Source organism: Peromyscus maniculatus, chromosome 2 (assembly GCF_049852395.1).
Source record: "Peromyscus maniculatus bairdii isolate BWxNUB_F1_BW_parent chromosome 2, HU_Pman_BW_mat_3.1, whole genome shotgun sequence".
Taxonomy (NCBI): domain Eukaryota; kingdom Metazoa; phylum Chordata; class Mammalia; order Rodentia; family Cricetidae; genus Peromyscus; species Peromyscus maniculatus.
Window position 1 is genome coordinate 25,878,429 of NC_134853.1, and position 11,413 is coordinate 25,889,841.

Consider the following 11,413-nt stretch of genomic DNA (forward strand, 5'->3'; position numbering starts at 1 on the left):
ACACACACACACACACACACACACACACACACACACACACACACACTGTAAAATGATCTTTCACAACTTCATCCATATATATAAATGGTTTGATTATATTTACACTCTTCCATTATTCTCTTTGGTCTCTCTTCCTCTTTCACTGAACCTTTTCTTCTCCCCTCCCTGCCCACTCATAATTTCAGGGTTGTTTCCATTGGCATAGGTAGGAAGTTATTTCTTTGAATAACAGGGACTTACCAATGGCCATATATCACTGAGGAAAATGGCCCCTCCCATCCCCCATTAACTGCCTGAGTTGGCTGGGTTTGAGTCAATTTGACACAAGCTAGAGTCATCAGAGAGGAAGGAGCCTCAGTTGAGGAAATGTGTCATGAGATCCAGCTGTAAGGCATTTTCTCAATTAATGATCAGTGAGGGAAGGTCCAGCCTATGGTGAATGGTGCTATCTCTGGACTGGTGGTCCTGGGTTCTATAAGAAAGCAAGCTGAGTAAGCCAGGAGAAGCAATCCAGTAAGTTGCTCCTCCCTACCATGGCTTCTGCAGCCACTCCATATCTTCTGCCTCCAGGATCCTGCCCCATTTGGGTTCCTGTCCTGACTTTCTTCAGTGATGAACAGCTATATAGAAGTATGAGCCAAATAAACCATTTTTTCCCCAATTTGCTTTTTGGTCATGGTGTTTCATTGCAGCGATAGAAACTCTAGCTAAGACCCTGCCTGTAGTTCCTCAGGTGGGGTATGTTATAAAAACTTTGAATAGTACTGAAGTGTATATGGAAATGCAGAGACCAGAGAAAGGAATATGCTTCTGTGGTCTGGTAAGGCAGAGGAAACCAGTAGAGGTAGCCTGTGAGGTACACATTTCACTGTGGCAATGAGGCCTAGAAGTAAGAGGAGTTATACTGATTTCCAAGGACCCCATCTTCTCAGTATATCCTGTTTTCATTTAGACTTGTGAATTATCTCTTCATAGCTCTGTATTAACTCAACTGATAGTCCTTGGCTCTTGAAACTTTAACTAGCAGGAATGACAGACCTTTAAATTAATTGTGTCTGATACATTGATAAATATTACATGGGATTTAGATGTGAAGGAAGAAGTACTTCACATTGCTTTCAAAGTTAGCAAATGTAGTAATTAGTAATATGAGATAGCATTCACAAATTTCTATAGGTAGAGAGGAGTGAAGGCGGTAAGATATTTTGTAAGCAAGCAAACAAACAAAAAAGCCAAGTGTGGTGGTGCATGGCTTTAATCCCAGTGTTTGGGAGGCAGAGGTCGGTGGATCTCTGTGAGTTCAAGGCCAGCCTGGTCTACAGAGTGAGTTCCAGGACAGCCAGGGGTGTTACATAGAGAAATCCTGTCTCCAAAAACCAAACCAAACAAACAAACGAACTAATAAATAAATAAATAAATAGGGCTGTTATACAGACAAACCTTGTCTTGGAAACAAAATAACAAAAAATTATATCTTATCAATATATTTTTCATTTGGGCTAACTTGCAATCTTTAAATCAAATAAAAAGAAAACCATAGTCTTAAGCATACAGAGTTAGAGTTTTGAACCTGTGTTTTTCAAAAGTTCCTTCTGCTTTCATAGCAACTACTTAAGAGCAGGCTCACTAGACTGACTGCCTCCATTGTCCTTGCTAAAGAAGGAAGCAACTTTTACTTCATGAATAGATCTGTGGAAGAATCCAGAGTTTCTGTTTGATATGTGTAAGACCTGTATGGGAACTCTATGCATTGACAGTTAATTATGTCTAGAAATGATGTTTATCATTCAGTAAATACACCCGCAGGATCCTCGGTTGGTTTCAAGTAAGGTGCTGGACAGTGGCTGCTACATTGTCATCCACTGGGCTTGTGTAAGATGCTAGTGTTTTTCCTGCACGCGCGTTAGTGCCCACAACTAGCCCTCTCCCTTCTAACACTAGGTTCTGCTCTCTTCTCACTCATCCACATCTTCTGCTTTAACGTTGTTAACACTTCTTAAAGCATTAAAAAAGTTTTGCTAGCCCTGGCCTGCGAGGGAACAACAGCAACAGCCCTGTGCTGTGCCTTGTGGCTGGGGCAGGCAGGACTCAGCCAGGAGCCCCCCTGCACCGGGTGTACAGGGTGGAGAGATGGGAGAGAGAGAGAGAAGGAAAGAGAGAGAGAGAGAGAGAGAGAGAGAGAGAGAGAGAGAGAGAGAGAGAGAGAGAGAGAGAGAACGGTTCATGGGCTAGGGAGAAAGGCAGATCTGAAGGGGTGAGGAACAGGCTGATGTGAATGACCTGCTAGCCACCCGAGTCCAGGGTGATGTCCAGGCCTGGGCTATAGACAAGGACCAAGTCTTGATCTGAGACCCTGAAGCAGGCCAGGGGGCCTGAGTCTGTAGCTCCTGTCGCCACTTAGGCTTTTGCAGAGGCCTGTAGTCTGGGCCACCACCTGGGGCCACGTTGGTGTCCGAGGGCCATGCTACTGTGGGGACCATGTCCATCTGAATGGCCTATGCTGCCACTTGAGGCCAGGGTCACATCTGAGCCTGGACTGCTGCCGGAGACCAAAGCTGTATCTGTGGTCTTACCACACCCAGGGTCTGTGTTGATGTCCAGTGGACTATGTTGCCACCAAAGGACACAGGTATGCCCAGGGTCTAGGCCTAAACCTGTGGCCATGTGGGTGTCTGAGGGCTGTGTTGCTGCCAGGGCCATGCCAATCTGAGTGGTCTGTGCTGTCACCTGGGGCCGTGGTGTCATTGGGACAGAGCTGCTGCCAAGGGCCATATCTGGGTCCATGGCCCTACAGCAGCCAGGGTCTGAGTTGATGATGACCATGGCTCCTATTACTACCAAGGACTGCATGGATGCCTGGGGTGTGGTCAGTTACCTGAGACCATGTTGGTGTCTGAGGGCCATGCCATTGCCTTGGCCATACTGATCTGGGTAGCCGTGCTGCCACTGGGTCCACGATGGTGTCCGGGGCCAAGCTGTTGCCATGGGCCATGTCATGGATCCGTGGTCCTGCTGCAGCTAGGGTCTGTGTTGATGCCCATGGCCCGTGCTACCACTAGCGGTCACAGGAACCACTAGTTTGAAATCTGAGGGCCCTGCCCATCACCGGCCCTGGGAATGCTGGCTCCTGCCCTCCTTAACAATGGCCCCACCCCTCACTATGGGCTTGCACTTCACCTAGGCAGCACACTAGAGCTGGCCTGCTGTTGAGGATGCGGGTGAGGCGGCGCGAGGGTGTGAGAGCAGCAGAGCCGAACCCACAGAGCTGACCCCGTCTGCTCCTAGTCGGCCACGTGAGAGGGAAGGATGCCTCTCCACCCCGATACCTGTGGTAGGTGAGAGAGCTGGCCCCAGGCATCACAAGAGATGGAGAACTAGCCCTTCCCCTCACCAGCTACAGCACACAGGAGAGCAGACCTTGTGTGTGTGTGTGTGTGTGTGTGTGTGTGTGTGTGTGTGTGTGTGTGTGTGTGTGTGTGTGTGTGTGTGTGTTGCGGGAGGGGGGGGCACAGGTGAGCCAGCCCTGAGGGCCTGAGAGCAGGAAAGCTGCTCCCCCCACTTCCTTATGCCCCCTACAGCAATCAGGAGAGAGAGCTCTGCACCTTGCTTGAGCAAGACAACGGAGCTGGCCTTGGGGGTGAGAGAGTGTGGGAGCTGGACCTGAGGGCCTGAGAGCAGGAGAACTGGTCCCTTGCTGCAGGCTGCGTTGGGAGGGCCGGCCAAGCAGTGCAGCAGAGCTCACCTAGATGTTGACACGGGGGAAAAACTGGCAGGCTGACCAGTCCAGCTACCACCCAGGCCCAGAACTAGGGCTATGAGTTGGCCCACCTCAACATCCACCTCTATGAACTGTTGAAGCATGTGAAGGGGCCAGACCTGCAGATCCAAAGCTGGAGGATCTCCATGACACAAGACAACAACAGAATATCCAAGAGAAGCCCCAGTGAGAGCCCCTTAATCAAGTGCAGCAGAAACCAGAGGCCTGGAGTCAGACCGATGACTCAGGCCCGTGAGCACTTGTGAGTGACAGCAGAGGTACTGGAGGGGACTGTGTCACTCACCCGGCCACACCACAGCCCCCGCGAGATGCTTCTCCTTTGTTTGTTTGTTTGGATTTTCTTTTAAAGTTTGTTTTGTTTTGGGGGGAGGTTGCAATGGTGGAGGTCAGATATTGGAGGGATGAGGAGATGGGTGGGATGGGGTTACATGATATGAAATCCGCAAAAAATCAAAAAAAGTTAAAAAAAGAGTTTCATTAGTTATATAACCTTGTTCAGGTTTCATCATCTTTTTCCTTTTTTTTAATAAAAGATTTATTTTGTTTATGTGTGTGTGTGTACACATGTGTGGGTGCACTCCGAAGCCAGAAGAGGCACCAAATCTTCTGGAGTTATTAAGTTACAGGTGGTTGACAGCTACCCGCCTCCCCTGTGGGTGAACTGGGGTCCTGTATGAGAGCAGTGTTCCCAGCCACTGAGCCATTTCTTTAGCCCCTATTTTCTCCATCAGTAAAATACTAGAATATGATACCGTCTTCATGAGGTTGTTACGGAGTGAAGAGGAACAAAACTGCTTCAGAATACAGAACACATGTGTGAGAGATTGGCCTGCCCACCTTTTTCTCTTTCATTTCCCCTTTATTTTTCTTTTTTTCTGTTCAGTTTTATCTTACTTTTTTGTTATTTAAAACTATTTTTAAATTTAAATATATCTTGATAATATTCTTCCCCTCTAAGTACTTCCAAGATCCTCTCCCCTTCTCTGCCTCCCCAACTTTAAATTCTTTCTCAGACAAATAGTACCCCAATACAACAACAAAGTCCCCCCAAACCATGAAACCCCCCTCCACCAAAAAAAAAAAAGCCAAAGAAACAACAAATAGAAACATACCAAATAAAAGCACACTAAAAAAAAAGATTGTGGAGTTCATTATATGTTTGTCAACTAGTGAACATGAGGCTTGTCTTAGGGTGGTTGATATACCCAGTGTCACTCTACTGGAGAAAACTGATTTCCCCCTCCCAGCAGGTATAAGCAACAGTTCAGTTGTTAACCTTTACCCTAATGGTTATGTTTTCATTCCTTTAAAAAATATAACAAAATGAAATATAATTAAATAAGGGAAACTATCACATTGGAGTTGGACAAGACAAAACAATGGAAGATAAAGAGCCCAAGAGAAGGCACAAGAATTAGAGACCCATTCTTTTTGCTCACTTAGGAATCACATAAAAACACTAAACTTGAAGCCGTAATGTTTACGCAGAGGACCTGGTGCAGACCTGCGCAAGCCCTGTCTGTGCCGCTCCAGTCTCCGTGGGTTCAGTTGAGCTTTGCTCATGTTGATTTAGGGGCCTTCTTTCCTTGGTGTCCTCCATCCCCTCTGTCTCTCACACTCTTTCCACTTCCTCTTCCTTGGGGTTCCCTGAGATCTGAGGGAAGGGATTTGATGGAGATACCCTATTTAGGGCTGTGTGTTTCAAGGTCTCTCTTGGAGTAATGACTGACTGTGAGTCTCTATATTTGTTCCTATTTGCTGAAGGAGGAAGCCTCTCTGATGAACAAGACATTGATCTATGAATATAGCAGATTATATTATTGGAGCCATTTTATCACTACATTTTTTTTTTATACCACTATTACTTAGTTTTACCGTAAGTCCCTGGGCTATCTAGTCTCAGGTTCTTGGTCACCCAAGCAGTGTTGGATATGGGTTCTATCTTGTGAAGTGAGCCTTAAATCAAATCATTTATTGGGTTGGTTACCCCCACAGACTTTGTGCCACCATTACCCTAGCATATCTTGCAGGCAGTACACCATTGTAGATAAAGGGTTTGCAGCTGGCTTGGTATTTAGGTTTCTCCTTTGAGAGTGTGATCTAAGTGAAATCACCAAATAATTGGGGAGACACAGTACCATTTGGACTTCCTGTCACCAAAAAAAGCTTCCAGTTCTGAGACTGGGTTATATCTAATTGAGTTGTTAGCCAAAGGGGGCCCCATGGGAATCCCCAAACAACCCAGCTGTTGCCAAGACTATAGGTTGCTCTCCACAAACTGACCACAAGGCCCCATTGCTGAACACAACGCCTACACAACTCATTGAAGATGGAGATGTTGATCAGGTGCCTACATAGAGCCTTTACCTCTACTCCAGCATCTTTGGTACAGGAAGGTCCTTGACATGATTATCACAGAAAGATTAAGAACCCCAAAGAATAGAGAAAGAAAACTTATTAATCTCCTAAAGAAAACATGTTAATACCTGAGAATGTCCTTGATCCTTTCCTTTTCATTTAGTTGTTTTTTTTATAAAAGAATATGTAAGTTACCCAAAAAGTCTGCTTCAGCCCCTGATCTATAGCTAACTTCCCCTAACAATTATCTTCAATAGTTTCTGCCCCCCCCCCAGCATATACTTTTGCTTTTCAAAGCAACATACTTTTTTATTTTTATTTTTTTTTTTGGATTTTCCCAGTTTTTTCAAACATGTTGACTTTCTTCCATGGTTGATGATTTAGCTTGAATCTATTCCATATCCTCTTTAATCCCACCATTAACCAAATATATATAGATAGAGCCCCCTTTTCCACTCCACTAAGTCTATCAATATATTCTCATCTCTGTTTTTTGTTAAATGGATATTGTATTTATGTTTTTATGATTTACAAAATATTGCTTCTAATGTTTTCTTAATTACCCCCTTTTAATAGTTCAGATTATATTATAACCAAGAAAAAATTTAAACTCTAGCTTTACTTGGCTTCTTTTGACTTTAAAAACCACTGAAATAGGGGGCTGGTGAGTTGATTCAGTTAGTAAAGTGTCTGTCATGTGATGTCTGTCATGTCTGTGAAGACCTGAGTTTGGCCCTCCAGTGCGCTCCCCTTCCCCCATCAAAGCTAGACATAACCACACGAGACTGTAATTGCAGGACTGGGGCAGTGGTGACTACAGGGTGCCTGGAGTTGCTGGCCAGCCAGACTAGCCAACTGGTGAACTCCAGGTTCTATGAGAGACCCTGTCTCTTGGAAAATAAGGTTCAGATCAACTGAGAAAGACACCCAACATCGACTTCTGCCTTTCATATACACAACCACACATATACATTTGTACACAAAACAATCACTAACTTTGGAAGTCACACAGCTGATCAGCCTTTTTCTAACTTAACCTTTGGGTAATATTTCCACTTACTTCTGTGTGTAGTCCTGTTAATCATTTATGAAATTTTGTCTGAGACATTAATAAGAGATTGAATTCTTCCATAGTGACCTAATTCTTTCCTTTTTCCAAGACTGAAGACACCAAAATGATATGTTCAGGATTTAGAGGAACATCATGATCTACAGATAACCAGCTAGTAGGTTTCACAGGTCTTGTCCCAGACCATCATAGCAGTGCCTAACCTAAGCCTGCCTTCTGTCCTGTATGTGGGTGGGGGCAGAGCTTGGAACTTCAGCTGAATGAAGATGGCCTTTGTTGACCATAGCCATATATATATATATATATATATATATATATATATATATATATATTTGAATTGCTGGTTTTCCTAATCATTCTTTTCTAAAGAGAGCCCAGGCTGGCCTCAAACTTGCTATGTAGCCAAGGAGGACTTCAGACTTCTGATCCTTCTACCTCTACCCACCTAGTGCATGGACAGCCAGGAGGGTACCACCATAACTCTGTGTTCACCATACTGGGATCGAACCCAGGGCTTCCTGCCTGTTAGCCAAGCCCTCTACCGAGTTGTATTCCCAGTCCCCAAGTCTTTTTCCAGTCCCGACAACTTGTTCTCAAGTCTTTACTTCTTTACAATGTTTTTGTTGTTGTTTTGCTTTTTTTTTTTTTTTTTTTTTTTTTTTTTTTTTTTTTTGAGACAGGGTCTCACTATATAGCTCTGGCTGTTCTGGAACTCACTGTGGTGACCAGGTTGGCCTAGAGTGCTCAGATTAAAGCTGCGCACCACCACACCAAGCTATTTAACCTGTTTTGAGAGGCAAGGTGTTAAACCTAACCAGTGACAGCAAAATAAATCAGATTCTTCTTTTGAAAAATATAAGTATGTATTCTGAGGCTTATATGGCTTATATGTATCAATTTATTCATTCTTAGAACTAGTTTCTTCTGTAATTAAAATATACCCCCCCTTCAGGATACTTGATGGTTCTTCCTTATCTAATGAATTTTAAATCATCAATATTTTTATTGATTAAAACGATAATTAGATGTGTTTAAGGGAGACAATTTGATATCTTGATGTAGATGCACAATGTGGAATTGTTTAAACCCAGCAAACAAATATCTATTGTCTGGTTGATCTATATAATTTTTATGGTAAGACTTTTGAAGTTTAGTTTCTTATTTTGAAATGTGTTATCCATTATCATTGACTGTAGTCATTTTTCTGTGTAGTAGATCTTAAAATATTCTCCCTGTTCATCTGAAATCCTATGGTCAACTCTACATCTCCCTGCACCCTGTCCAAATATCTGAAAACCAACATTTTGCTCTCAACTTCATGAGTTCACCGCTGTTACATTACACCTATAACTGTGGTCAGACAATATCTTTCTTTTTCGGTATTGTAAACAAAACTGAAACTTTTAAGTAGATAAATTATTTTTAGAATTTGAAGTATTCCTCATGACAGATTATTAGAAATTGTGTATGTGTGGTCGTGTGCACAGGCAAGGGTGCACCCTGTGCATGTACATGTGTTTGTGGGGTTCAGAGGGCAGGTTCAAACATCATTCCTCAAGAGTGATCCACCTTGTTTTGGGGACAGAGTCTCCCACTTGGTGTTTGCCTTTTAATCTAATCTGGCTGGCCAGCAAGCCACTGGGATCTGCCTGACTCTGCCTCCCCATGCTGGATTACAAGGGCACACCACGTACTTTGCTTCTTATGTAGGTGCTGAGGATAGAGCTCAGGTCCTTTCAATTTGGTGGCAATTACTTTACCATCTGAGCCATCTCTCCAGCCTTTTCATATTAATCAAAGGTTAAGAAGGTTTAGCATGATAAAACATTTCCACATATTTGTTCTAAAAATGCATATGGATTTATAACCCCTGAGCAGTGAAATACCTGTTATCAATGAAAACTATTTACCTATTTGTTGAAGAACAAATCGTCTTTTACTTAAGAATGTGTTTAGTGGTTTGGCTCAGTGTTAGAGTGCTTAGCTAGCATATGAGTTTGATTAAATTTCTATACTTGAGAATTTTGTGTTTTACTTATTGATAGTGCAGCATTTAAACTTTTTGATTTGTATGAGTTTGTATACTTTTTAAAATCATTGAGTTTTCTAATTATTATGTTATTATGAAAGATGGATGAAGGACTAAACATCACAAGTATGGCAGAGGTGATCCAAAGAGAGATCATAGGGATTTCTCATACTAAGACATTTCTGTGTATGAAAGAGAGAAACTATTCATGGATAATCAGACTGGCCACCCTTGGGCTGTAACTCCCTCCATTTGTTACCTTAAGAATATTTAGGGTCACTCTTCCAGGTTCTTTTGGTACGACCACCCTTGGGCTGTAACTCCCTCCATTTGTTACCTTAAGAATATTTAGGGTCACTCTTCCAGGTTCTTTTGGTACGAATCCTTTTATTGCACCAATGGAAATGTTAATACTGTCAATTTAGGAAGGATTATTGGTGGCACTGTCACTCATAATTGCCATGTGAAAATCTTAGTATCTCATGATAGAGTGACAGTCATTGTTTCCTTATTGCTCTTATGGAACCTGATGCAGTAAGAGCACAAGTGAGCATAAGTGACCGAGTAATAGAACTGTGCAGACAATGTTGTAGTAGATAGCCTCAGGCTCTCTGGATTACAGAGGAGGTTACTGCCAAAGGCCTAGGCAAGTTATGTGGCTTGTACCAGGTCACACAGTCAAGTTCACACTTGTGATCCAGTTAGATGTCTCATGAGTTCATAACTTAAAGATAATAACAGGATCTAAGCTATACTTATAAAATTCTTAAAATGGAAAAAGCCCATTTTTATAAACTTTTTAATTTGAGAAGAATATAGACAAGTCATCAAAAAGTCAACACACACACAATGTTCTGAGATAGAATATTGCCAAGAATGCAGAAACCCCACCTCTATCTCTCATCAGGAATTGGTGCCTCCTCTTTGGGACTAACCACTACCTTGACATTTGGTACAATAGTTACATGACTTTTGAAACATACAACTCAGTTTGTACTGCTCTGTTTCCGGCCTTATTCCTGTGTGGAAGCTGCTGAGGCACTCAACTTGGTCTATAACATCCCTTTGAATGTGTGCATGTACCACAATTTGTCAGTTCTGCTGTTACTGGATGTCTCAGTTGTTTCGAGGACTCAATGCAATGCTGTTGTGAAGATGCGTTTTGGGTGAAAATATACATGTTTTTCCAGTAGGTTGATATCATGTAGGTATAATTGCTGGATTACAGAAATTTATTGAGGTATGTTCAGATTTAGTAAGTACTGCCAAATAGTTTTTTCAAAGCGTTTATACTTTAAGCTTCCATTATGTAACGGGGGTGGGATTTCCACCATACCACAACCTCATTAACCCTCTTAGGAGCAACTGGTAGGATCCCATTCTTAAAGTTTGTGTTTCTCATGATTAACAATAAAATTGGTTGTTTTTATGTTTATTGGATAATGAAATGTCGTCTTGTGAAATACCTACTCAGCTATCTCACCTGTTTATCAATTTTGTTACATTTTAAAGTTGATATTTAGGAGTAATCTGTATTTTGGCTATTTGCCTTTGTCAATTACTTGTGTTATAACTTTTTTCACTCTTAGTAGTGTGTGTGTGTGTGTGTGTGTGTGTGTGTGTGTGTGTGTGTATAGATCCTCTTAACTTATTTATAGGGTACGGTTTTCAGTGTTTCTTCTAAATGGCTAAAAACTATTTCTGTGCCCAAAGTATTAAAGATACTCTCTGCATTATCTGCATACCATTTTTATTTAGGTTGGAACTAAGCTTGAAACGCATGTCACTCAAGGTTTTGAGGCAGACATTGTGCCAGCGGTCTTACATTCACACTTCTAGATTTCTATTCATTCTATTCTTTCTTTTTGTTCTCTGTCCCAAAAAGGGATCTGTTGCATATTTGTAAGTTGGCTTACTACAGTGTTAGAATTTCAATAGTTTTCAGGAACCCAGGTCCACCATGATGGTCTTGCTACTAGATTTGTGACCATTGTTGCTGTCAGCACTCTGGGGGTCTTTTGAGAAAAGCTACTACCAGTGTTTGGTATGGTGGCACACATCTATAATCCTGTCACTAGGATGGAAAGGCAAGAGGATCAAGAGTTCAAGGCCAGTATATACTACATGGTGAGACCCTGCCTCAAAAAATAAACAGATGAACAAAGAAATCCAACCCCCT

The 11,413-nt window shown here is 42.4% G+C and overlaps 1 long non-coding RNA gene across 1 annotated transcript; it reads right to left on the reverse strand.

Annotated features, from left to right (window-relative positions):
• Nucleotides 1-4,917: 4,917 nt before the first annotated feature.
• LOC143271637 (uncharacterized) lies at nt 4,918-7,417 on the reverse strand. Its single transcript, XR_013048839.1, has 2 exons — nt 7,197-7,417; nt 4,918-5,574 (listed from the first exon to the last, which is right to left on the reverse strand). It is a non-coding gene; the product is annotated as an uncharacterized LOC143271637 (long non-coding RNA).
• Between the last annotated feature and the right edge of the window lie 3,996 nt (nt 7,418-11,413).